Consider the following 24584-nt stretch of genomic DNA (forward strand, 5'->3'; position numbering starts at 1 on the left):
GAGAGAAAAGAATATGTAGTATCACAATATTTCGTAGAAATCACCAAGAAAGAAGCAATTATTCCGTTCACACACAACCATACAACATTTCAAGAACTAGTACTAATATTGAAAAGCATTGCATATAGGCTGAAGAACGGATAAATTATCAAAATAATACTTAAGACAGCTAGCTTATCAATTCAAAACATGAAATCTTTCACTACGATACCCTGCTTTTGTAATAGCATGAAAGAGACAAAATAATAGTACTAATAACCAGAACGAGCATATAAAGCTCAGTCATAAAATATTCCGGCGAGCAAGCTTAAAAAATTCACCCAATTTCTGTTATTTCGTTATTTTACAACTCTCCTGCAGAAAATGCTTGGTGGTGTTCATATAAAACATGAAGCGATACATGTTTAAATACCTTTTAAACAATGTCTTGAAAAACTTTGAAGATTTCTCATGATATTTAATATTGCGACGAAAAATAGTTTGACCATGAAAGCATTTTATGCCAGTTCATCCTTCGCAACCTGCTGAATGATTGCGAAAAGATATGCTTATTAGAAATATTGACTGCCATATATTCGTTTCAAATATATCCTTGCAGTCTTCCATTAGCCTTTTTTTTTTCAGCTTTTTTTTCAGCTTTTTTTTTTCAGCTGTGAAAATAACCGCATACACCCAGCCAAGTGCTTTGGCCGCGCGCTTTTCATAGAAACCTTGGTGACCTTATCGGAGTCACACGGCTCCATGCGACAGCTCACTATAGCAACGTGACAGCGTTTGCAAAAAGAAAAACCGGTAAACAAACAACAAACATAAGGAATAATACCATGGATGAAAGAAGAAAAAAATGGGAGGTTGTTGTAAAAGAAAACATATACTAGGCGGGCTCGGGAGAGAGCACTTCTTTTTTCTTTGGTTCGAACCCGGATTCAAGCAATCGACGTCGAACACGGACAGCATAGAATGAACTGCTGTGAAGTGGGGGAGAAGAGAGTGCTTACACAGCGTTGGTGGTGGAGACCAGCACTGTCACCCCCTTGGGGTGTATTATACCCCTGTCACACGGGCACCCGCGAAGACCGTTTAACTCCCTCGTCCTTACGACAACGAAGATGCGGTCCGTGTCACACGGCCACCCTTACCCAAACGAAGGTAAACGGAGTGTTTCGCAAAGGACGTTCAACGATCTCCCTTCACAGTGAAACGAGGTACTCTCGTCTACAGCAGCCTAGAGGTCAGAGAAAAATTTCGAGCACTAAGTGGCCGCAGTGAAAGAATAATACATTTTGGAAATCTTAAACGTTCTTTCGTTTTAGTACTCATTCACAACGCGTGTTTGTTTACATATATTTACGCCCGCCAGAGTTCACTTGCTCTCAACACCGATGCTCTACACTCCGTGCCTCGCACGTGGTGCCTCGCGAGTCGGGCCGGCCGGCGCCATTGAAAAATATTTCGTCCATGCGTGTGGTTGTGGTCGTCGCTGTGTTACTCATGGCTAAAGAACACAAAATGTGCGCTCACGAGGCAAGGAAGCACAAGAACTTTCGTACACAAACATAAACACAGGCAACAAAACAACTAAAAGCACAATGTGGCCAGCGTCACTAGCAACATCGCTACATTAAGCGAATTTGTTTTTATTTGAAAATATTTTTATGGTTTGTTAGCTTCTTACCTCCTTAAAAGTGTTTTTTTTTTGTAAAAACGCCAGAACGAGGATTCACAAAAAAAAAATCAATAGAGATGAAATTAGGATACTTTTCTGAAAATCAAACAGTGCCAGCTGAGCCCCCTCGCGCCAACTGTTACAACCTTTTCATTGCCGTGTGCACTGCCACAACTCCTTCTCCGTCGAACCACCTAGGGGAGATTTACGTTGACGGTGTTCAACGGAGTTTAGTGGTGGCCGTGTGACAGGGGTATAAAAGAGAAAGGCAAAGGTGGAATAAAGAACAAAAAAAGAGGTTGTGGGCGGAAGGTCCCACCGTCGATCTGCTTGCTTCACGTGGAAGCGAAAAATTTCCCTAGATGTTGCCCAACTTCCCTTTTCTTTAAGTACAACCAAATTCCTTAGATCTAGAGAAATTTCTCTAGATTTGGCAGCGCTGTTCCACAGAAGCCTATGGTTCCAGCACGACCTAGGTTCCAGTGGTCGGCGGCTCGTTGCTAGAGTTGCCATCTACGTGAGGATACAACTAACAGCAAAAAAAAAAAAAAAATGACGTCACAATTGGAAGTGTTAGCGACGTTGCGCATTTGCCCTACATGGCCCGAAATTGAATTTTTTTAATTGCCGGCCTGCTACATGCCTTTATTATTACGCGATTTTATTGTGCCTCAATTGTGTCTTGATAATTGCATGCGAGAGAAAAAAGAAACAAAAATACCAAAGATTGAGGAAGCAAAGTTGTTTTATTAGCCAAATGACGCATTTGCAATAGGCACAAGAAAATTCGCAGAAGCAATTGTGGGACAACTGTTCATGGGCACACTAGCATAATAGTTCGAAAACTCGCGTTGCCCTATCGTTGAAAATTACCGTAGCCAGGCAGCGGTATTAAAAATATAGCTTTGGCAGCCGTACAGTACAGCGTCTTGTTGCTTAGCCTGTCACGTTTACAGTGATCAAGAGCGAAGGCACGCCGGCCGAGCGCCAGCAGTTATGACAGGAGCGGCTATCTACACATTCTGTGAGCTGGTTGAGCTATGAAATGCACATAAAAATTAAGCACACTACTGTAGGTATGCACGAAACCACCACGGAAAAGTGAGCAATGTCTCGTTGACCAGGTAATGCGCCGAAACATATAATTTCATAAAATAATTGTATGAAACTCTCTATGCGCCGAACCAAAGGACATGCCGACACAAGCACAGAACACCTATTAGTGACACCAACGTACTGGTGACACAGCATGGGTTTGTTCCAATACTCGCCGTAGACGGCCTGGTAGGTGTTCTGTGAGACGGCTAAATACACAGCTAAGTTATAGTGTTCTAGAACACTTTAGCTAAGTGGACAGCGGCCATCTGAAGTCCTATTCGAATTCTCACGTAGCCGGCAAAATAGACAGCTCCGAGAAGACCGCATCGTAGACAAATGCCTTTTATGCCTTAATGACTTTTATGCCTTAATACATGTTTGTCTGATAATAATCAAGTTGAATTAAAAATGCTGCACTGTAATGTATAATTAATGTTAGCATCATCAGTTGAGATACATTTTTGAAATGAGTGATTGCTTCAAAACACTCACCAAAATTTTTAAAAATTAGCACAAGAGCATGGTGGAGTACCATGTTTCAGTAAAAGCTTCTTAATTCGAATTGAAAGTAAAATTGTTTGATTTAGTGAGCAGGCACTAGAATGCACAGACGATCGTATCACACGGTGCGGCGAGAATCCAGAGAGGGCACCTTTGGACTCATTCCCGCTAATTAGGTGATAGTGCACTTTTGTGGAAGGTCATTTCATAAATTAAGTTCATGCTTTAATAGTGAACAGAATTTATTGATTAGTCAGGGATACGCCACAAACAAGCAGAGACGCATATACGTGAGCATTGGCCCCATGTGCCAAAATATGTGAAGCTATTTGTGTTTTAAAACACATTTATTTACATAGCAGAGCTAATTCAATCAATATTTAGAGTTTTTCTTTCTTAGTTTATTTAGAACAATGGTGAAATTCGTCCAAAAATATGGCTAAATGCAAATATGGCCGGACTAGGCCGATCCATCTATACCGCAGTAGTAGCAGACAAATTACATTTACAACCATAAAATCAATCATGAAAATCAATAACTGCACTTGTTTTACACAGATGAAAGTAATGAGGGATTTGGATGACCATTCTTGGCCGATTTCTGCAAACGTGGACGAAAGCCAGGGGGCTCCCAGTTTGAATTAACCTTTGTTGATAACGTCGTGTTCAAGTTATTTGAAGCTTTAGCCCATTGAAATACATAAGGCTGTGCCGAGACCAGGGTGCCAGTTTTAATTAACCAAGTTTGAATGAATGAGCTTCTACTGCATTATGTACCAGGCCAAATTTCAGTGACATAGCATGCTGGGAGAACTAGATGTGGCATCAGGCACAGTCCTCTGCCAAACTTTGTTTACAGATGCCGGCTGGGCATCCTGTTTCACAATCTTTCTTAAAAAAACTGTTTGAATGGTTGTGTGTTTTTGCAATGTGTATATTAAAATACCACTGGCGTAAGCAGCCAGCACCACCTAGAAAGCAGCCCAAGAACACTGCAAGAGAGGTGAATGACGATAGCCTTCGTCGTGGATCCTGCAAATTTGTCTGTCATTGATGCCTGCTATACTCGTAGAGCAGGTGAATTGTAACATTAGGCCTGAGCAGCCACTAAATTCATCGTACTGGCTATGAGTTCACAAGGTGTCACCGATTCAGGCACTTGTGTTTACTTTGAAACCATATTTAAATGTGTTTGAGATTACGTTCACCAGAAATAAATGGTATGAGATTCCTATGCGTAATATTAAAAGCTCAACATACAGTCTGCACATCTTTAAATATAAAAACCAAAGCAAATTTTCACATTGTAATTTTTATTGGCATTTCAGGAACAACATGGTCAAATGACTAAAGTACGTGCCACTTTTGGATGGAAATTGCGCATTCAAGAATGGTTGCAAAATGTAAAAGGAAGATATTGGCATTCTCCTTGCACCATCAACTGTCCAACATCTGCAAGCTGCAAAGGTGAACACACTGTCATGCAAACAGGACCACTGATACAAGTTTGTTTGGCTGTGGTAGAGAGGACAAAAAACATTTTAGTTTGCATGCACCAATAACAGGAATGAAGGCCTAAGATCAGCTCCACCAGTTTAAGTAGGTTCCTAGGAGCGTGCATGCCAGCATTCAGTCTGTTTTACTCGATCATAATTGCTTATTCTTTTGCTCTATTTTTGTGTGCATTTACCTGCCAGGCAATCATATTCTAAACAGATTGTAATACTCTGGTATTCTAGCACTATCAAAAAAGGAAGAATTAGGCGAGTAACTAGGAGGGCAGGGCTCTAGCTTGTGCACGGTTCTCTGCTCAAAAAACAAAAATGGCCTAGTTAGTACCTTGCATGTGTGCTTGTATTAGTTGCAATAACCTTTAAGAAGGCCATCTTCCCAGCTTTCCCTGTGACAGCCTGCTGCGTTTTCCACGGAGGCGTCGCGATTTTTTGTTACAGCGGAGCGGAGCTCTTTTAGCGGAAAGTTCTGCAAAACGGATATGTGCCAAGCAGCTCTCAGCATAGCTTCGCATAGAGTAAGGGTGGGAAAGGGAAGCAAGAGTGGCGAGTGATCTTAGGAGGAGTAGAGGGCATAAAGCATAGCATGGTCTATCATAGTATTGGGGGTGAAAAGTTACGGAATCGCCCTCTAATGGATGTGCCTCGTTTGTGTACTTGGTAGGACAGCGTCCGTACATTCTTCATAAATTTGGCTATCAATGCTTAATAAAAACATCACGCTGAAGTCCTGATGGTCATTTCTGTGAATAATTTCAAATGAAAGGAATTTTACAGTCAAAATATTAATCTTAAATGAAAAAAAAAAGCAGAAAGTTGTTTATAGGCACTTTCTGTTTACAAAAACTGTACAGAGTGTGCACATTGCACGTAACTGCTGCTAGAGCCTGTTAGTCTAAAACGAGCTTTTCGGTTATGGTGTCAATGCTTTCTACCGTCTAATCTCTTGTAATCGGGGCTTTGTGATATGCCTTTTGGTCTTGCATGTTTACATACTAGTTAACAATGATTTAAAGATATGACTCACGACATATATATTTATCAAGAGCTCCCAGTGAAACAGTTTGCGGTGGGAGGTCATTGCAGCTTTCCTCTAACTCACGTCACTGATAAATAAATATTGAGATGGCGCATGAATGCTAGTGCGTAATGTGTGTGAATATACTTGGAGTCCTAAGCAGACATAATGCTGAAATTTAGTTGATAGAACCATAGGCCAGTGATAAAAGGTGGAGCTCACTCAGACTTGGCAATACTTTTCTCAACAAGACTCACTCCAACTTATACTCACCTAAATATAACTCAGCCAGTCTGTCTGGGCAAGTTGACTCTTGAGCGAGTTTGCCAACTTACTGTTGTAGCCAGTGTTAAGTTTCACAATCCAACCTACACTCATGCCCCTGCCACACAGCCTTCCTTTGAAAAAGAGATTTGCCCTCAGACACAAGACGGAGAGCGATCTCTAATTTAGAAGCAGTCTTTTCTGGAAACAGGGTTTGTTGCTCTCTTTCACAACCATAAAAGAGTAGCTGCAAAACCAGAAGGCCCCACCAGTTATGAACTTAAGAATAAATTAGCAAATGTTTATTATTCTGTTGCCTAGGCTCATAAAAAATATCTTGTAGAAGGTGTGAAGAACCCTTTAAATGCTATTTCCTTGTGAACTCTCTATGCAGGTGGAATGCATTGGGTATATTAAATGAAGATGCAGGGCACATCACATGCACGGTTCAAAAAACGTGGCACTGTGCCAGTAACCAACGCCAATAACCAAAGAGACCTGGATACATGCAAAAAGCTACAGCTACAATTATTTTAGAGGGAACAGATTTTATAGGCTGAGGTATGTAATTTTGTCTTGCCTGGTTCTGTTTGTCAAAGCAGTTTCCATGCTTTTGGTGACATGTTCAGAAAAAACACTAGATAGATGTTCTTGGTGCTGTGTGTTTATGAAACATTGCTTCCTCATTAAGTCTTTCTTTTAACCCTGTAAAAGATCGCTTATGTAAAAGAGTTTTGTGAGCTCATGTAACGTCTTTTCCACGCTGATGGTGGCACCAGCTTTTCCAGTGGTAGGTTTCATGCTCACTATTGCAGTTAAAAAGTATGTGTACAGCAATCACACCGGTATTGGGGGTAATATTGAAATTCGGTTGTTATATACTCAGCGACAACTTACGTTGATGTTGGAGCACAGGCTATGGAGGTGGGGCTTCTGCACATTTGCGTTGCTCTGCAAGTTAGGCAGTTTTTGGATGAGGGAAAATTCTAGATGCCACAAGAAGAACAAAGGAGCACAGGGTGTGCTTCTTCGTTCTTGTGGTGTTTTAGGCATCTAGAATTTTCTCTCATAATTATGTACCAACTGGACTAGCAACAAGTACTCGGATCATTTTGGTTTTGCTCGCTCGCGTCGTTAAGGCCTATGGCAGTGCACACCAGACTACACCAAGGGACGACACAAGTGTCGATTGTCGTTCCTTTGTGTGCGTGTTCGTTCTGTAACCTGGTGTGGGCTGCCATATGCCATAATTGCTTACCAACTAGCCCGTATGTCTTACGCATAGTTACAAATTTTCAAAATTATATACATGAAACTATGAATGGGACAAACATTTCGATGGTTCATTCTACATTTCAGTGCTGCATGTTACGAATATATTTTTCTTAGAGAAATAAAAAGCGCGTTTGCAGCCACACACTGACCTACTACTTCATGAACGTCATATTTGCTTTGAAAATTGAACGTGCTGAAAAGGTGGTAGTAAGCAAAAGAAAGGGAAAACATTCTTGCAAAGTGAACAATAACAGCATTTTATGTATTACTTCCAGTGATCGAAGTGCTGCTTCAATTGCTCCGAACTGCTCCAAATGAGGATTGCTGCTGCATGCGGCTCCAAGCAGTAATTTTTGTGAGTAATTGCTCCAAACCTGCTATGAAATGACACTGAGAAAACGAGAATGACGAACTTCTTTTTGAAAGAAACTGAAAAGAATCTGTGTACTATCATTCCAGTGTGCAGTATTATCAGGTCTGAACTCGTTTGTGTGGCAAGAATTGGCATATTAAGCATATAGCTCATTTGACTGTTTTCTTTTTCTCAGCTAGACATGCAGGTTAGTGGGGGGAAATGTGAAAATCAGCACGATTGCTTTCATCTCATACCGATTATCTACTTCTTTTTTGGCAGCAGTTTATGTGGTATTGTGGTTACTTCTAAAATGTGGCATTCAGCTTTTCCTGGTTCAATTTGATTTCTGCCACAAATACTGGTATTTTAAATAATAGCTCATTTCACAGCTCATTTTTGACGACCTGCCATTGTTTGTTTCATGAAATTTGCATTTATTGTTGTCTGTAAGAGATACTAACATTTGTGAGATGCTTTGATAACGCTCTGAACTCCGTAATGTATGGCAAATTCAATATCTACTCCTAAAACATCAATAGCTGCTCTAAGCTAGCATTATTTTCTGCTCCAAAGTATGCTGCAGAAAGTGAAAAGGCGCTTCCATCACTGTACTTCCTGCAACTGTTTAAATCTCATAATAATTAGTAAAACAATTTATTTCAGCAAAGCAAATGAGAAAATTATTAGTAAACTTGGTACTATTCATTTCTGTAGCTTCCTCAATGCTGTCAAGTCACTGAGTGATAGATGTGTTACACAGTAACTACAGATAGCACCCAGAGAGCATGACGCTGCTCTTTCAGAAGTACTTGGAACTTTTTCTAAGCATTGTTGAGCATGCGACATAAGCATACCTGCCAAGTCTCCCGGATTGGCCGGGAGACTCCCGGAATTCGACCGTTTTTTTCCGGTTGTACGGTTGTCATGAAAATCTCCTGGAAATCGAAATTTCTGTGCGTGATCTGGCCGCATTGACAAAAAAAAAAAAAAAAAAGCAGCTCAATCCGCTCCAGGCTTTTTGAACCTACCCCATTTTATTATAAATGAGTTTAAGAGGCGTTCATGTAAATGTACAGTATAATCTCAGTGATGTGAAACCGCGGCAGATAAGAATTCTTGAAATTCCCCAGCCAAATTTTACTGTGTTCATTGGGCCTCAATTCGAATGTTCCGAACACATTTCCTAATCGCGGCGGGTGGTGCGAACTTCAGTACGGAAACCGTCGAACAAAGGCCGAGAGCAGCGTACTTGAAGCTTCGAAAGTACGCTTGCGACCGGCGCAGGCACTGTCTTCTACAGTGCGTGTGATTGTCGTTGCCACAACCGCTGTGGACGAAACCGTGGTTGCTCTTGACACGATCATGTATGGCGACAATGTAACCAACAGAACCCCGAAAGTGTGCGCTCAACCAGTCAAAGCAATGCTGCTTTACATAAACTATGCGGCAGGTGCTATCGTAGATGGCATAAAACGACTTAGTTTTTGAAGGCGCGTGCGCAGCCAAGCGCATGGGGATTGTAAAATGAACTACCATTTGCCGCAACCGCTGTGCACGAAACAGCGGTCGTGGCGATGCGATAGTGATCTACAAGCTCCGAGGGCACGCAGTGGTAGGTTAAAGGCAGTAAATACGCAAAAAATAAAAAAAGTTTCAGTTTCACCGCAAGGGCGAAGCAATAAATGCGACAGCAACAACTTGGAATCTAAGGCTGAAAACGGCAAGCAGATCGAAACGTTCATCGTGCTGCTCACACACAAATAGCGCACGAAAACTATACTCGCAGGACAAAAGCGAACTAACAACGTTTACCGCTCGACGCATAACGCGCTGATCACAGGTACAGTGCGTACAAACAAGTGTCCCAGTAGTTACACCTCGCTGTGTATGAAAAGCGTGCTGTTTTCGCAAAAGGGGCCTGTGCAGAGACCAAAGTGACCTTTGTGGGCTGGCAACTAACACTTTCGTTTCAGTGAAAGCCAATGGCACATGATTTCACCACAAAAGGATAAGCGCTTGCGCACAGGCATCCATCCATGGGGCAAAGTACACGCACTTTTTTAAATCCAGCGGCCATGGTACACGTGAGAGATAAGCACGCGTCGACGCCGAGCGCGGGCGGCTTTTTTTCCTTTGAGTGTTCATATATAAGATACGTATACATATGTGGTGAAAAACGGCGCTGGTGGCGACGGCGAAAAAACAGCCTGGACTGTCCATATAATTGCTACCGCAATAAAAAGGGGCCAGACGCGTTGTGGCGTTCCTGTCAAAAGAATCTAGTAGTGAGCAAAGCTTTGACCCGCGCTTTTGCGGCAGCCAGCTGCGCCATCCCGTCCGTTCACGTGTGTTCCAGGATAACATACGAGAGTTGTTTCAATTGAAGTAGATTCCGCTAGTTGTGTTGATCCTTTCAGACTCTCAGCTTAGTGAAAACCTCTACCCTCGTGTGTTCGGCCACTCCTATAGCCACTATAAGACCGCAACGCTGATTTTGGCACTTGTGATTGAGACCCCCCTTCCACCCCCTTTTGTTTTTCGCGATGTTTTGTTTATTTGTATGTCCTTGTTTTTTGTTGTTGTTGTTTTTTTGCCGCGCACCCCCTCTCCCCTCCTTTCCCGTTGCGGCAATCTTCCGGATTCAGAATTCTTGGACTTGGCAGGTATGCATAAGAGCACATTAACCCTTTGTGTGACTGTGGAACAGAAATGTCCCACTTTTCTGTCTGCAGAAAAATTTTTCTCCCACATCACTCATTGCAATTGGCACTATGTTAAGCCCCGCCTCGGTGGTCTAATGGCTAAGGTACTCTGCTGCCGACCGGCAGGTCGCGGGTCAGAATCCCAGCTGCGGCGGCTGCATTTTCGATGGAGGCGGAAATGTTGTAGGCCCGTGTGCTCAGATTTGGGTGCACGTTAAAGAACCCTAGATGGTCAGAATGCCCAGAGCCCTCCACTACGGCATTCCTTATAATCATATGGTGGTTCAGCGACGTTAAACCCCACATGTCATCATAGCACAGTGTTAAACCACTCGTATCGTACCCAAGTCTTCGTAATCTTGAGAAAAAATTTTACCATGCTTTCAAAAGGTCAATGTAGTGTTACAATGGCATTGGATTCCGGTCAGTTCTTTATGATGGCTTCTGAATTTTTATCTTCCTGCAGACATGAGGGCACATTAACCCTTTGTGTAACTGTGGAACACATACTTCCAACTTTTCTGTCTGCAGGAAACCTATCAATAAAAATGCTGGATGAGTTCCTCTTTTTCTAGTTTTTGAAAGAGGCAATGTCAGCTTCCAGTCATCAAGAATTTTTGTAAAGTTGCGTAATAACTTGACTGATAAATGCATCGGAACGATCCCCTGCAAAACTGTACCGCTCATTCCTCAGCGCGATTGCGGATATTGATGCTTCAAAATATTTTCTTGATATCGTATTCCTCTTGAAAAGTAGACATATGTTCAGGGACATCTGTACTCAACAATTTCAACACCATAAGCAAAGACAGACAAATGGACAAAAAAAGTGATTGATGTATGCAGTGAAGTAAAAGTAAGCTTTATAGGAACGGACCAGAGGGCAAGGTTGATAAGAGGCACAACTGTAGGTGGTGTTCTGTTGAAATGACCACACAACTTTCCTCTTCACAATTTGAGATTTGATACTCGTTGTCACTTGCTTTGGCCTTTTTATCCCAAAATACTTGTTGACACATTCGCGATATGGTGCCTTCATGAGACAATGTTTTCCCACTTTTTGAAAACACTCTCACAAGTCACTGAGTCACTATATGTCACTCACAAGTCACTGAGTTACAAGTCACTATATGTCCCACTTTCTTTTCTATAAGCTACTGGCCTGATTTTGATGAAATTTTTCATATTTAATGAAGCAGATCAACGTCATTCTAAAAGGCAGAGGGTAACACTCTTGGGCAGAGTAGACGGCAACGATAATTTCCTTGTAATTTGTAGTTTATATTAATCTAGCACATCGTGTCAGAACTATAGGAATACTTATGTAGGGTTAAATTGACAGGGTGTAAGAGTAAACTTGTTGGTGGTGATACATCATTAACACGTGTGGTGCACAAAAAAGACAATAAGAAAGATGATGGGATGATGTGCTGTCCCACGCATCGTCCTGTTGTCTTTCTTAGTCCACGTCTTTGTCATGCGCCACACTTAAAGGGTTAAATATTTTCTTTTTTTCCGCCCTTTTGGGTATTTATTGCTCTGTTTTTTGCTGTGTTTTTTTGCAGGCTTTTTTATGTAAAGTATGAAGAGAAAGAGATATGCTCAGCATTCACAATGCTTATGTTACGCAAGGCCTCCAAGAAATGTGGCCAAAGGACAACCTGCAGAATCTGTGCACTCAATCGGTGCTGTAATCTCCAGAGTAAAAAGTTCACCTTTGCTGAAGTGCGAGAAACTGAAGCAACAGAAAGCTCCAAGACATGATATATGCAAGTCATGTTTAGAGGAGCCGCAAATAACAAAAGAAAGAATAAAAAGTGTATCCACAGTATTTATGTACTTTTATTACACTATAACAGTATATATCTGAATGAAACATCTAAAACTTGGTGAATCGGTGGTACTGCAGAAAGCCGATGAATGCTTGTCGAACTGTGGAAATATAAAAAGGAGCATATGATCTTACCATACACATGACTGCTGCTTCTTTCCTTTGCCTCAACAAAGTGCGTGGTACAGCTAAGCGGACTTAGGAGCTGGCGTCTCAGGACGTAGCAGATGTTCAACATAAATTTTCTTGCTTAAAACAAGTCACTCTAATTAAACTTCGGTCAATAAATTTTTTCGTATGTCCTTCCATACACGTGCAAGCATGAAATTTTAATTTGACTGTATCAGCAAAGTGCCTAAACATAAATAATTTATTTAAATTATACTCTTAATGCCATACAGTGTACAGAGGAGAGTGGTAAATACATTTACGTTATAAAATATTGTGCAAGACAGCTTGAAAAGATTAATGGTCTGAATTGTTAGCGACTGAGCGGAGAAGTGGTTCTATAGGCGATGTGTAAACTCGCAAAGACTCATGGGATGCACGCAGTCTGCACTGGCTTGCGGTTCAATGGCTCTGCGTTCGTCTGCTGCGTCACTCCTTGGGTATCGGTCTGCTCGCTTTCTTGATGCAATCCAACGTGCATGCTGTGAATTTCTAGAGCATGTTAGCATAGCAGCACCTACGACTGACCACGAAAGGGAAGCATGTGCTGTCATTGCAAAATAATATTTTCATTTCAAGTGGCAAATAACGGACTGTACGTGCTATCACGATTCTGCGTTTCTTCGGAACAATCAATGACGTGGCCTTGGTTGTCACGTCTTTCAACCAATTTACACTTGCATATTAATGGACAACGAAGTGAAAAAACAGCGCGTAACACAGGACACAGGACAGAGAAGAGACGGACGAGGCGCTCGTCCGTCTCTTCTCTGTCCTGTGTCCTGTGTTACGCGCTGTTTTTTCACTTCGTTGACCATGTACCAACCGGCCCAAATAAGCACTTTAGTATATTAATGGAGGTCATCCACTAATGCTCTTATTTTTACGTGTTTCCATCTGTGGGGGCGCTCAGCTGTTTTTGCATTCATAGCTTCACCATATATATATCAATCAATATATTTATCAATTTTCATTGTGTGAAAGGGATATCCTACATTACTAAATCTATGCGTTCAGCGGCCTGGCAAACTGTTCAATCGTTGGTTCGTAATGACTTTGACTACATTTTAGCGCTGACAAAGCTTTAAAAAGCAAGATATATTGGCGTTAACTTCTTTTTAGCGAAATGGAGCTTATTTGGCGTTCACGTATTGCACCGCATTGGTGAACAGGCTGGCCGAAACGACACTCGCTTCATAGTCGGGCAGCGTGCTTGCTATGCGTAGTTACCTGTTTGGTCAATCTACACCGGATCAGGTATGAATAAATTGACTACTAAGAAAGAAATGATTGGATACATAGTGCTACTGACATTTTCTGGATACACAGTGCTACTGACATTTTCTCCCACTGGTGCGAGGTTGTCGCCGCCCGAACCACTGACTGATTGCATATACATCGCTACAGTTGATGTCATTGACAAATGCTGTGTCTATGGATTTTGCAGCGTCACCGCTGGCCTGATGTCGTGCGGCTGTTGGCTGCTGTGTCACACTATTTCCGGTATCAGGGTCAGCTGGCTGCACGTTGCACAGCGGCCGTGCATTTCAGTGGAAACGCCATATGCTTGTCGCAACTGTGTATATAGTGAGTGTGCTGAGAAAAATCTACACATTCAAATGCCTTTCGTGCTTCTGTCTTGACGCCTCAGTTCCTTTTTTATCATGCCAAAATGTCGACATGACGTAGTCAATCTGCCGTGAATCTTTGCTGAATCTTTGCTGCGAGCGTCTGTACGTAAATACCAAATGTGTCAGACAAACAAAACCATGCATGCAGGATTTGGGACAACTATCACCCATTTGATGCCAGGCACTCATAGGCTATACCACTCACTGTGGCTGTCCCCTTATTACTACAAAACCCACTTCAATTTTCAATCTTCATTCCAAAAGAATCTGAACATCTTTTTCTCTTTGGTGCTCGAACTAGTGCAACCGACAGCTGCACAACCAACCACTATTCATCATCATCAGCCTGACTTCGCCCACTGCAGGGCAAAAGCCTCTCCCATGATCCGCCAATCAACCAGGTCTTGTGCTTTCCGTTGCCACGTTATACCCGCAAACTTTTTAATCTCATCGGCCCACCTAACTCTCTGTCTCCCATTCGTGCGTTTGCCTTCTCTGGGAATCCAGTCATTACCCTTAATGACCACCGGTTATCCTACCTTCGTGTTACGTGTCCGGCCATGTCCATTTCTTTTTCTTGATTTCAACTATGATATCCTTAACCCCGGTTGGTTCCCTGACCAACTCTGCTCTCTTCTAGTCTCTTAAAGTTACACCTATCATTTTCCTCAATTTAAGCTGAACCCTTTTTGTGAGCCTCTAGGTTTCTGCTCTGTAGGTAAGTACTGGCAAGATGAAACTGTTATATACCTTCCTCTTGAAGGAGAGTGGTAATCTACCAGTCATGATTCGAGAGTGCTTGCCAAATGTGCTCCACCCCATTCTTATTCTTCTAGTTGCTTCAATCTTGTGGTTCGGCTTCGCACTTATTACCTGTCGTAAGTAGACATACTCCTTAACAACTTCCAGCACCTCTCCACATATCATAAAGTGCTGCTGTCTGCTGAGATTGTTGCACATTACTTTAGTTTTGTGCATATTAATTTAGACCTACTTTGCTGCTTTCCGTGACAAGTTCAGTAATCATGATCTGTAATTCGTCCCCTGAGTTACTCATCAAGGCAATGTCATCAGCAAATCGCAGGTTACTAAGGTACTCTCCATTAACTCTTATCCCTAACTCTTCCCAGTCTAGGGTCCTGAATACCTCCTGTAAACACATGGTGAATAGCATTGGAGAGATCGTGTCTCTTTACTTACACCCTTCATTATAGGGATTCTTTCACTTTCTTTATGGAAAACTATGGTGGCTGTGGATTGTCTGTAGATTTCTTCCAGTATGTTTACGTAGAATTCTTCGATGCGCTGGTTCCATAGTTGCTGCATTACTGCTGATGTCTCGACTGAGTCAAATGCCTTCTCATAATCTATAAAAGCTATGTATGGGGGTTGGTTGTATTCAGCGCATTTCCCTATTACCTGATTGATAGTATGAATATGGTCTATTGTGGAGTAGTCGGTACGAAACCCTGCTTGGTCCTTTGGCTAATTGAACGCTAATATCGTCTTAATTTTATTAGCTATTATTTTTTTAAATATTTCGTAGAGAGCGGAGAGTAAACTGATTGGCCTGTAATTTTTCAAGTCCTTGACGTCTCCTTTTTTATGGATTAAGATGATGTTGGCATTCTTCCGAGATTCTGGTACCCTTCCTGTCAAGAGACACTTTGTATATAAGATGGCTAATTTTTCTAACGCAATTTCTCCGCCATCTTTCAGGAGGTCTGTTGTTACTTTATCCTCACCAGTGGCTTTGCCTCTTTGCATTTCTTCTAGGGCTTTTCTTACTTCCCTGTCGTTACTGGTAGGATGTCGAATTCTCTTGAACTATTATAGTTTCTTCTAATACCATCCTGGTTCTTTTGGCTTCTGTACAGCTCTCTGTCGAACTCCTCTGCCATCACGACTATCCTATCCATATTAATTATGACATTGCCTTCCTTGTTTCTCAATGCATACATTCAATTTTCGCCCAGGCACAAGTCTGATTTCATAGCTTTTAGACTTCTGCCGCTTTTTACAGCCTGCTCAATTCTTTTCATGTTATACCTCCCGATGTCGGCTACTTCATGCCTATTGATTAACTTCGAAAGCTCCACTAGCTCTATTTTGTTGGTTGCATTTGAGGCTTTCATCGTTTGTCGTCTCGTAATAAGATTTTTGTCTCCCGAGATAGTTTGCCAGTTTCCCGTTTAGTGACTGAACCTCCAACTTGCACACTCTTTGATGGCATTAGTAATAGTATCGTTCATTGTGTCAATGCTAACGTCGGTTATCTCATTTAGTGCCTCGAATCGATTCTGGAGCAATACTCTGAATTCATGTATTTTTCCTCTCACTGCGAGTTCATTAACTGGCTTCTGGCGTATCAGTTTTTGTCTTGGCTTTTTAAAATCTAGGTGTACACGAGCTCTTACAATTCTATGGTCACTGCATCTAATCTTGCCAACTACTTCTACATCATGTACAATGTCAGAGTGTGCACACAAAATGAAGTCGATTTCACTTTTAATTTCGCCATTAGGACTTTGCCACGTCCACTTATGGTTAGCTCGTTTTCTGAAGAAGGTATTCATAATCCGTAAATTATTGCCTTCTGCGAACTCTACCAATAACTCCCCTCTGGCATTCCTAGAGCCGATGCTTTATTCCCCCACTGCATGGTCTCCGGCCTGTTTCTTGCCTACTGTGGCATTAAAGTCGCCCATAAGAATAGTATACTGTGTCTTTATTAATGGCCAACTTACGTCTTCATAAAGCGTTCGACCAAATGATCATCATGGCTCGATGTAGGCGGCTAGGCCTGTACCACCTTCACCTTGTACCTTTTTTTAAACTTGATTTTGATACTTGCCGACCTCTCACTGATGCTATAACCAACTACAATTGCGCGAGCGGTTAGATTGCAACACAATTGAAAAATAAAAAAAAGACATGTCTGCAGCTCCAAAAACGCGGCCAGCAAAATAGGGCGCCAAGGATATATTGAACTGGAAATTGATTTAGACGGCGCCTCCCATGGGCTTTTGCGTGTTTACACCTCACCTACTCAGATGCTCTCTTCGGCATGAATGAATTGAAGAATAGGTTCGTGTAGCAATTTGGCACTTCAATTTTGATGTTGCCATCTATTCGCATTCAGGTGCAACAAATAGTGCGACACCCTCACTTACACATTCTACGTTCATGCTCCTTATTCTTTAAAACTACTTGATCATCAACCTCCATGCTTCTTTGACACAGTTACTAGCAACTATCCTGACGTGTGACGCTATTGTATATCTTGTAGATCTGAAAAAAATGTGAAAATGGGTGCAGCATTGCTGTTTTGCTTTCACTAAAATGCATATCGAAACAGAAAGGCGCACGCAGTGGGAGGGATAAAAAGCACCATTCCTTTTCTAGCAACTAGCAGCAGATCAGGACAATCCGTGCAGTATTAATGAAAGAAGGGTACTTTAAGAACTTGTTTTTCTTTGTTAGATACAATATTAATGAGAATAGAGAGTAATGGCAAGGAAAGTGTGTAGGAGATGTTATCTGTAGTAATTATCTGTTGCAGCAAGTTGTCATTTTAGCCATTTCACATTCATATGATAATTCCTACAAATAACATCCCCTTAAATGTTACTTAGCATTAGCATCTGTTCTTATCGATTCGAGCAGCATTGTATTGATGCTTTCTTTTTAATCAACCGAGGTTGTACCCATTATGCCAACATTAAACAGCTTCTGAAGATTGCAAAATAATTTTCTTGCAACGATAGTGAAAGATGAAATACTGCACTAAAATGATTGCCCACAATTTTTTTTCGAACAGAAACTAATTGGTTTCCATATAGTGTCATTGTGAATAAACAAGCATGTCACCGTATTTTCTACCTGTTTAGTTGCGCATGCATTAATTTATGAACCTAAAAAGTAAATGAAATGCAACGTGCATCTGTTTTTCGAACCACCGTGTTCATGTCTGCTTGAGATGCTACGTCTGCTGTCCGTCGTCTCAGCAGTACAGCTGTGGCTAAGAGTGTCGAAAACAGATGCTGGCTTGCTTATGGGTGCACCGAGAATACACCATTGGCGAAGGCCAGTACAGTAACGACAGCAGCCGGTGGGAGGCCATAGTGGCGAAAGCCTTAGTGCAGAACACAAGTTCATGGAACTTAATTTTAGGACAGCGAAAAGAAGAGTTACATTGAAGAAAACTGGACAACACGAGCGCTGTCTTCCATGTGTTTAGTCTTTGCACTATTTCAAATAGAACCCAAACCAACTAGCCCAACTCTCGCTTTTGCTGAAAAATGCAGCAACATGAGCAACAGGTGTCTTGTTAGCAAGTTTGTTGCAAGGACTTGTTGCATTCATGACACCAAACTATCAGGGAAGAAGCCCCTGTATAGAGTTTCATACAATGTCTAACTCCTCAGTAGCATAATGCACATGCTGTATTTCCTCAGTGCACATGTTGTGACAGAAACATGTGCACTTTAAGAAGGCACCAGAGCAATGGTTTGTATTTCACACTTGCCTCAGCATCACTTTGAATCTACAGAAAGGTGTCCCATGAACACTACTGCAGCTGCATTAGGGTAAGACAAGCTACCATAACTTTTATACTGCATCATTGTTGTGGTAAAGCTCACTTAAGGGTCATTTCATGTGTAAATATAAATATAATTTATAATAGTGCCGTTCATTGCACAATTTTATTGTTATTCACTAGTTTGTGTAAAGAAGGTGCGAGTAATTGAGTTGTAACAAGGGAGAGGCGTCCAGACAGAGACGGTAATATTGAGAGCTTAGATTACTTAATCAGGCGTAGTTCTGAATGCCTGGTGAGCAACATACAGTTATTAGGTGTCCCGCTGGATTGTATTATGACTTAAGACAACGAGTGTAAGGTTGCATCATAGTTGGCCTATCTTATGTCTCCTACAGGGCGAAGGCTTCTTTCATTCAGCTCCAATCAGCGTTTCCTGCAAGCATAGGTCAATGAACTCGCTCATGAGTCGACTCACTCAGACACAGATCGAGCCGCGAGTCTGAGTGAGTTCAGGTGAGTTATATTTTGGTGAGTTTGAGTACGAGCGAGTATGGTTGAAGCAAATTTTTGTGAGAGTGAGTCCGAGTGATTTTCGCTCGGGAAAAGTTTGATGATTGACACTAAGTGAGTCCAAAGCACAAGATATATATTTTTTGGGCGAGTCTGAGTGAGCTCTTTTCTTCGCTGACCTGTGGCCATATCTGCTAATCTTCAGCATTACTATCAGCTTTACCTGGATTCACGTTTATCACATCTACTTGCACACATTCTGAAGCACTGTCTCAAATACTATTTCAATATTTATTGATCAGAGGCGTAAACCACATCAGGGAGAACCTTGACCCCCTTCCCCCACCACCAAATCTTTCAAAGCAGTTCTCGATAAATATATTTTATATTGTCATCTATTTTAGAAAAAAATGTCCCAGCTGGCTTACGAGCACTCATATCTCATATTTGAAGGTACTATATCAAAAGGCGCCAAGAAGATCATTGTTAAGTGAGATATTGGTGTTGCAGAGCATTGACATCATGCTCGAAAATCATTATTCTAGGCTAACGGACTCTTGAGAGGACTCACTCAGACTAAGATCAAGCCGCGAGTCTGAATCTGAGCGAGTTCGGTTGAGTAATTTTATGGTGAGCTTGAGCGAGTTCGGTTGAAGAAAATTTTCATGAGTGTGACCGAGTCTGGCTCAGAAAAATTTTGGCGAGCACGAGTCCGAGCGAGTCCTAAGCACAAAATATATTTCATGAGCGAGTCTGAGTTGAGCTCTACAAGCTTTGCCAACCTATGGAGCCGATTTCATTTTATGCCTCCAAATTTCTTAATTTTATGTCAGACCATCTACTCTTACTTCATTCTCCCCAACATCACCGCTTCACTTATATTCATTGTAAAAGTTACAAAATATTTTCTAGGACAATTTTTTGTTTGTATAACTACCCCTTATTAAATATGCCTCTGGGGTCTTTAATGTAAAGAAATCAAATGAAACAAACCATTTTCATTCTACATGCTTTACACTATTAGCATAGATGTTTTCATGCCCATGTGTGAACCAATAATATTCAATCTCTTATAAACATTTTTGGATATCTGCACTTACCACCACATGGATCAAGTGAAAAAAAGAAATGACACTACGAGTGCCAATTGCAACAGCTGTCATTGTAAGACGCACCCCTTTCAACTCCTCCCGTTCTCTGCCGCTGTTTCTGCATGATGATTTGTCTCTTTCGCGGTCGCTGGTGGAGACGCACAACTCATGCGCTGCGCTGATATTTTTTTTTTTCGCTAGCTCCATTTTTCGACAGGGCTGCGCGCAGCGAACATTGCGCATTCTTTGTTTTCTGCGCTGTTTACTGGTGCTATGCCATGTGTTTGCGCCTGTAACTGTTGCAACCAGAACACAAATGGCTATGATTTTTTAACAATACCCAAGGTAGGCGCCATAGCTTCTGTAAGAAGCAGTTCCGTCACTACGTCGGCTGAAACAACTTAGTTTCGTCAAAGACCACGTTCTGTGATAGTTACGGCGCTTTTCTTGTTGCTCGTACGAAAGCATCGCCAAATGCTGTATGTATGTCCAGTATTTTTCCTGTCTGATGAACATAATTTTTTTTTTCAGCTAACTATGCGTTGCATAAAAATAGAATTCTCCTGAATATGCTGAATATTCTGCCGAGACTTCATGAAATCACACGTCAGGAACTGTTATTCAGTCTGAAACTAACTCCAGAAAATGCTTTCCACAACGAACAGTTACTTGTTATGATACAACTTCTCGATCGCACTTATCGTGATTGTCAAAATCCATTGAAAATGAATGCAGTAAAATTAAGTCAATGAAGAATAGATCGAGGTGACACTGGCGATGGTCACCAAATGAGGTCCTTTTTTTATAGAGGAAAGGTGGTATTCACACATAAAATAATGACATTAGTGTGATCTGGTGCTAGAAAAAAAGAACTGTCGAGAAAAACAATAGCCTCCTGACAGTGAAAATGAGCCGTGATGTCACTTGACGTAAGTTATTTCACGCGGCGGTTGTTAGTCTGTGACATCATTATGACATCACAAATTTTGTGATATGTGATGTCGTCATGCCTTCATATGGCGATGTCATCTCGTGATATTATTTTTTCGCATCACCTGCTCCCAACGACACAGGACGCCGACAGTCGTAATGCACATTTGATGAGGCAGTTAAGGCTTTCGTCTGAACTGTAAGCACACCCCTGATATTTCAGATTGATTGATTGATACATGGGGTTTAACGTCCCAAAACCACTATATTATTATAAGAGACGCCGTAGTGGAGGGCTCTGGAAATTTCGACCATCTGGGGTTCTTTAACGTGCACCCAAATCTGAGCACACGGGCCTACAACATTTCTGCCTCCATTGGAAATGCAGCCGCCGCAGCCGGGATTCAATCCCGCGACCTGCGGGTCAGCAGCCGAGTACCTTAGCCACTAGACCACCGCAGCGGGGCATTAATTTACTTCTTAGTTTGAATGTCGCATGCACATGACTGGGGACAGATTATTATTTGGTTTTCTCATGCATATGGGCGACGTGCAAGCGGTGTTCACGTGATTATACTCATTTGGTGTTGATATCCACTTTGAGGCAGAGGCCTAAAATCCTCGCTCGCACAGCCAGTGCTTTTTTATCACCTTTCTGCAGTTTTTGGGGACCTTTTTCTATTTATGTAACATGAGCCCAAATTATAGCATCGAGAAGTTTTTAGCAGTCAGTTACGATTATGATTGTTACGTAATAGTTGAGAGGAGTTCTGTACCAATAATCTTTAGCACTGCTGCGTGTTAGTCACTTGTAATTTTGTAAATGAAATTATTCATTGTGTCTGAATGATCAGTTGCTTTCTGCAAGTCCTTGCTATATTTCATTGAAGACCAATTTGCACTACCCATTTTTCAACCATTTGGGGAAAAAACTTGTAACCCAACGTAGTTTGAACATTATTTTTCTCCCACTCTGCCGTGAAGCACAAGAAGCCCCCTCGACAGAGACATGAACCTCGAGGTGATAATAGTGAGTGGTTGCTGCTACCTGCTCCTTTTCACGTCGATAGTAGTTGCCCCAAGCAAAACTATATATGATGCGAACATAAAGCATGTTATTATCTGGAAGAAGAAGAGAAAAAGACACCTGCATTATAGAACTTTCCATGAAGCTGCTTTTGAAGTAGCATGCCACATTTACATGGCTTTCGGAAGAACCCAATCTTTTAGTAAACATTCATTCCAGTATTCTCTATCGTGTGATCGCCATTTTCCCGAAATCGCTACATTTCCGGGGCGCGCAAGGGGCCAGAAATCACGTGCCTCCATTGAATCCGGCAGTGCATCTATGCAAGCCCCGGCAAAAAATGGAGCCGGGTGCAGTGTGCGCCGCAAACGGGCGAGGAGAATCAAAGAAACGCACGCGTGGAGGAGAGTTTTGTCACTTTCCTAGATCAAAAGGCTTTAGCGCTGGGCGCGCTCTAAAAACTGTCGCCTCTATGAAGTGCCGCCTCTACAGAGCGTGCACTTTTCAGACTGTTATTGCGAGAGAGGATGAAGGTCATTTTGCACAATGGCTGCGTTAAGAAAGGAGCACGCTGCTGACACACAAAGCAGGAACAATTGTGACAGTTCACACTTGTCCCGAGTATACTTGTGCACTCGTTTCTAGAGTTTTTCTGCCTGTTTGAACAGCGCACTTTAAGTGTCAAGCTGCGACAGTTGTTAGTTTAGGCTCGTCCTGTGTATGCTAATTTCATGTGTACTTTCTGCTTGAGGTGTGCGCAGCAAGTTTTGAGCTGCTTGTAGTTCGTAATGAGACTTTCCAATTGGTTGCTGTTGCTGAAACAATGCACAATAAACGCTCAAATACCTCTGTAAAGACACGTTTCACTTTCATGTTATACCGATTCCCATATAGGGGAGTCAGCCACGTTTTTTTCATCCCACTTTAGATGCCATTGTTTGTTGAGTGCTTGTCGGTATGTGCTGCTATACAGTCGGTAAATGTATATCTAGGTTTTTGACGGGTAATTTTGTAGCCATATATGCATTTTAATCTGCCCTTTCATTTCCTCTTATACCGACACGGCTCAGGATCCAACAAAATTCGATAGCTTTTTTGGTTTCGTTTGCCGCTGTGATGATTCTCAGTACGTCTTCTACAATGGAAAGCCAGCTTTATATATATATATATATATATATATATATATATATATATATACATACATACACCGTATTTACTCGCATAATAGGCGCACTTTTTTTCAGAAATTAGTGGTGCGCCAATCACGCGGAGTAAAATTTTCGGAAATTTTTTCAACTCGGTTCTCGCGCTTTAAATCTGCACACTTATCAAGTAAAAGGCGACTTTATCGTTTACCAATTAATTCAGCATAAAACAAACATAACTACGTACCTTTTAATGAACAAGCGAGAGCCGTCAACTGTACACACACACGTAAAATTTATTTACACAAAAGTCGTAGCTGTTCCTCCTTTTCCCTATTCGGAGTCCGAGTCGGAGATCACACATTCATCCTCGCCGAGCGGGGATTCGTTTTCGGTGTCCGAATCATCCGCACCCCACAACATGTCATCCTCACTCGCATCCAGTGCGTTCGAGATACCCGTCTTCTTGAAGCTTTTCCTGACGACTTCGTCGGAGATCGCCTGCCACGCTTCCACGATCCAAGCGCACAGCATTTCCACAGGCGGCCTCTTAATCTTACCACCTGTAGTCAGCTGATGTTGTCCTCCAGCCATCCAGGTGGTGTACAGCCTTCGAACATTGTCCTTGAAAGGTTTATTCAAGGACATGTCCAAAGGCTGCAGTATCGATGTGAGGCCGCCCGGAATCACTGCCAGATCTGTGCGCAGCTCCTTTAGCTCATCTCGTACGCGGTCTACTAGGTGCCCACGAAAACTGTCCAGGACAAGCATGGACGGCAACAACAGACCACCCGGCCGCCGAGCCCAGACTGTTTTCACCCAATCCACCATGAGTTCCGCGCTCATCCAGCCTTTTTCCTGGACTCTGACGTAGATGCCTTGAGGGAATTTTGCCTTTGGGAGCGTCTTACGTTTAAAAATAACGTAAGGCGGTAGCTTACGCCCATCCGCTGTCACCGCCAGCATTACGGTGCATCGTTGTTTATCAGCGCCAGACGTTCTGACGATGACGCTCCGTGCACCTTTCTCCTCCACTGTCGTGTTCCACGGCATATCAAAGCAAACGGGGGTCTGATCAGCGTTGCCGATCTGGGACAAAATGAAGTCTTTCTGCTGTCGGAGCTTTATAACAAAACTGTGGAAGTCCACCACTTTGTCTTCATATGCTGTGGGCAAGCGCTGGCACAAGGTGGTCCGCCTTCGCAGTGCGAGGCCATGGCGCCGCATGAAACGAGTTGGCCATCCGGAGCTGGCTTTGAACTCTTTTGCTTCGATGCCCTGCGCTCGGGGTATTCTGCGCACCTCAGTCTGCACAATA

At 42.2% G+C, this 24584-nt stretch overlaps 1 long non-coding RNA gene across 1 annotated transcript; it reads left to right on the forward strand.

Moving 5' to 3' along the window:
- The first annotated feature begins 4556 nt into the window (after positions 1–4556).
- LOC119177357 (uncharacterized) lies at positions 4557–12221 on the forward strand. Its single transcript, XR_012887147.1, has 3 exons — positions 4557–4732; positions 6453–6619; positions 11956–12221. It is a non-coding gene; the product is annotated as an uncharacterized LOC119177357 (long non-coding RNA).
- The last annotated feature ends 12363 nt before the right edge of the window (positions 12222–24584 follow it).

This window comes from Rhipicephalus microplus, chromosome X (genome assembly GCF_043290135.1).
Source record: "Rhipicephalus microplus isolate Deutch F79 chromosome X, USDA_Rmic, whole genome shotgun sequence".
Classification (NCBI taxonomy): Eukaryota; Metazoa; Arthropoda; class Arachnida; order Ixodida; family Ixodidae; genus Rhipicephalus; species Rhipicephalus microplus.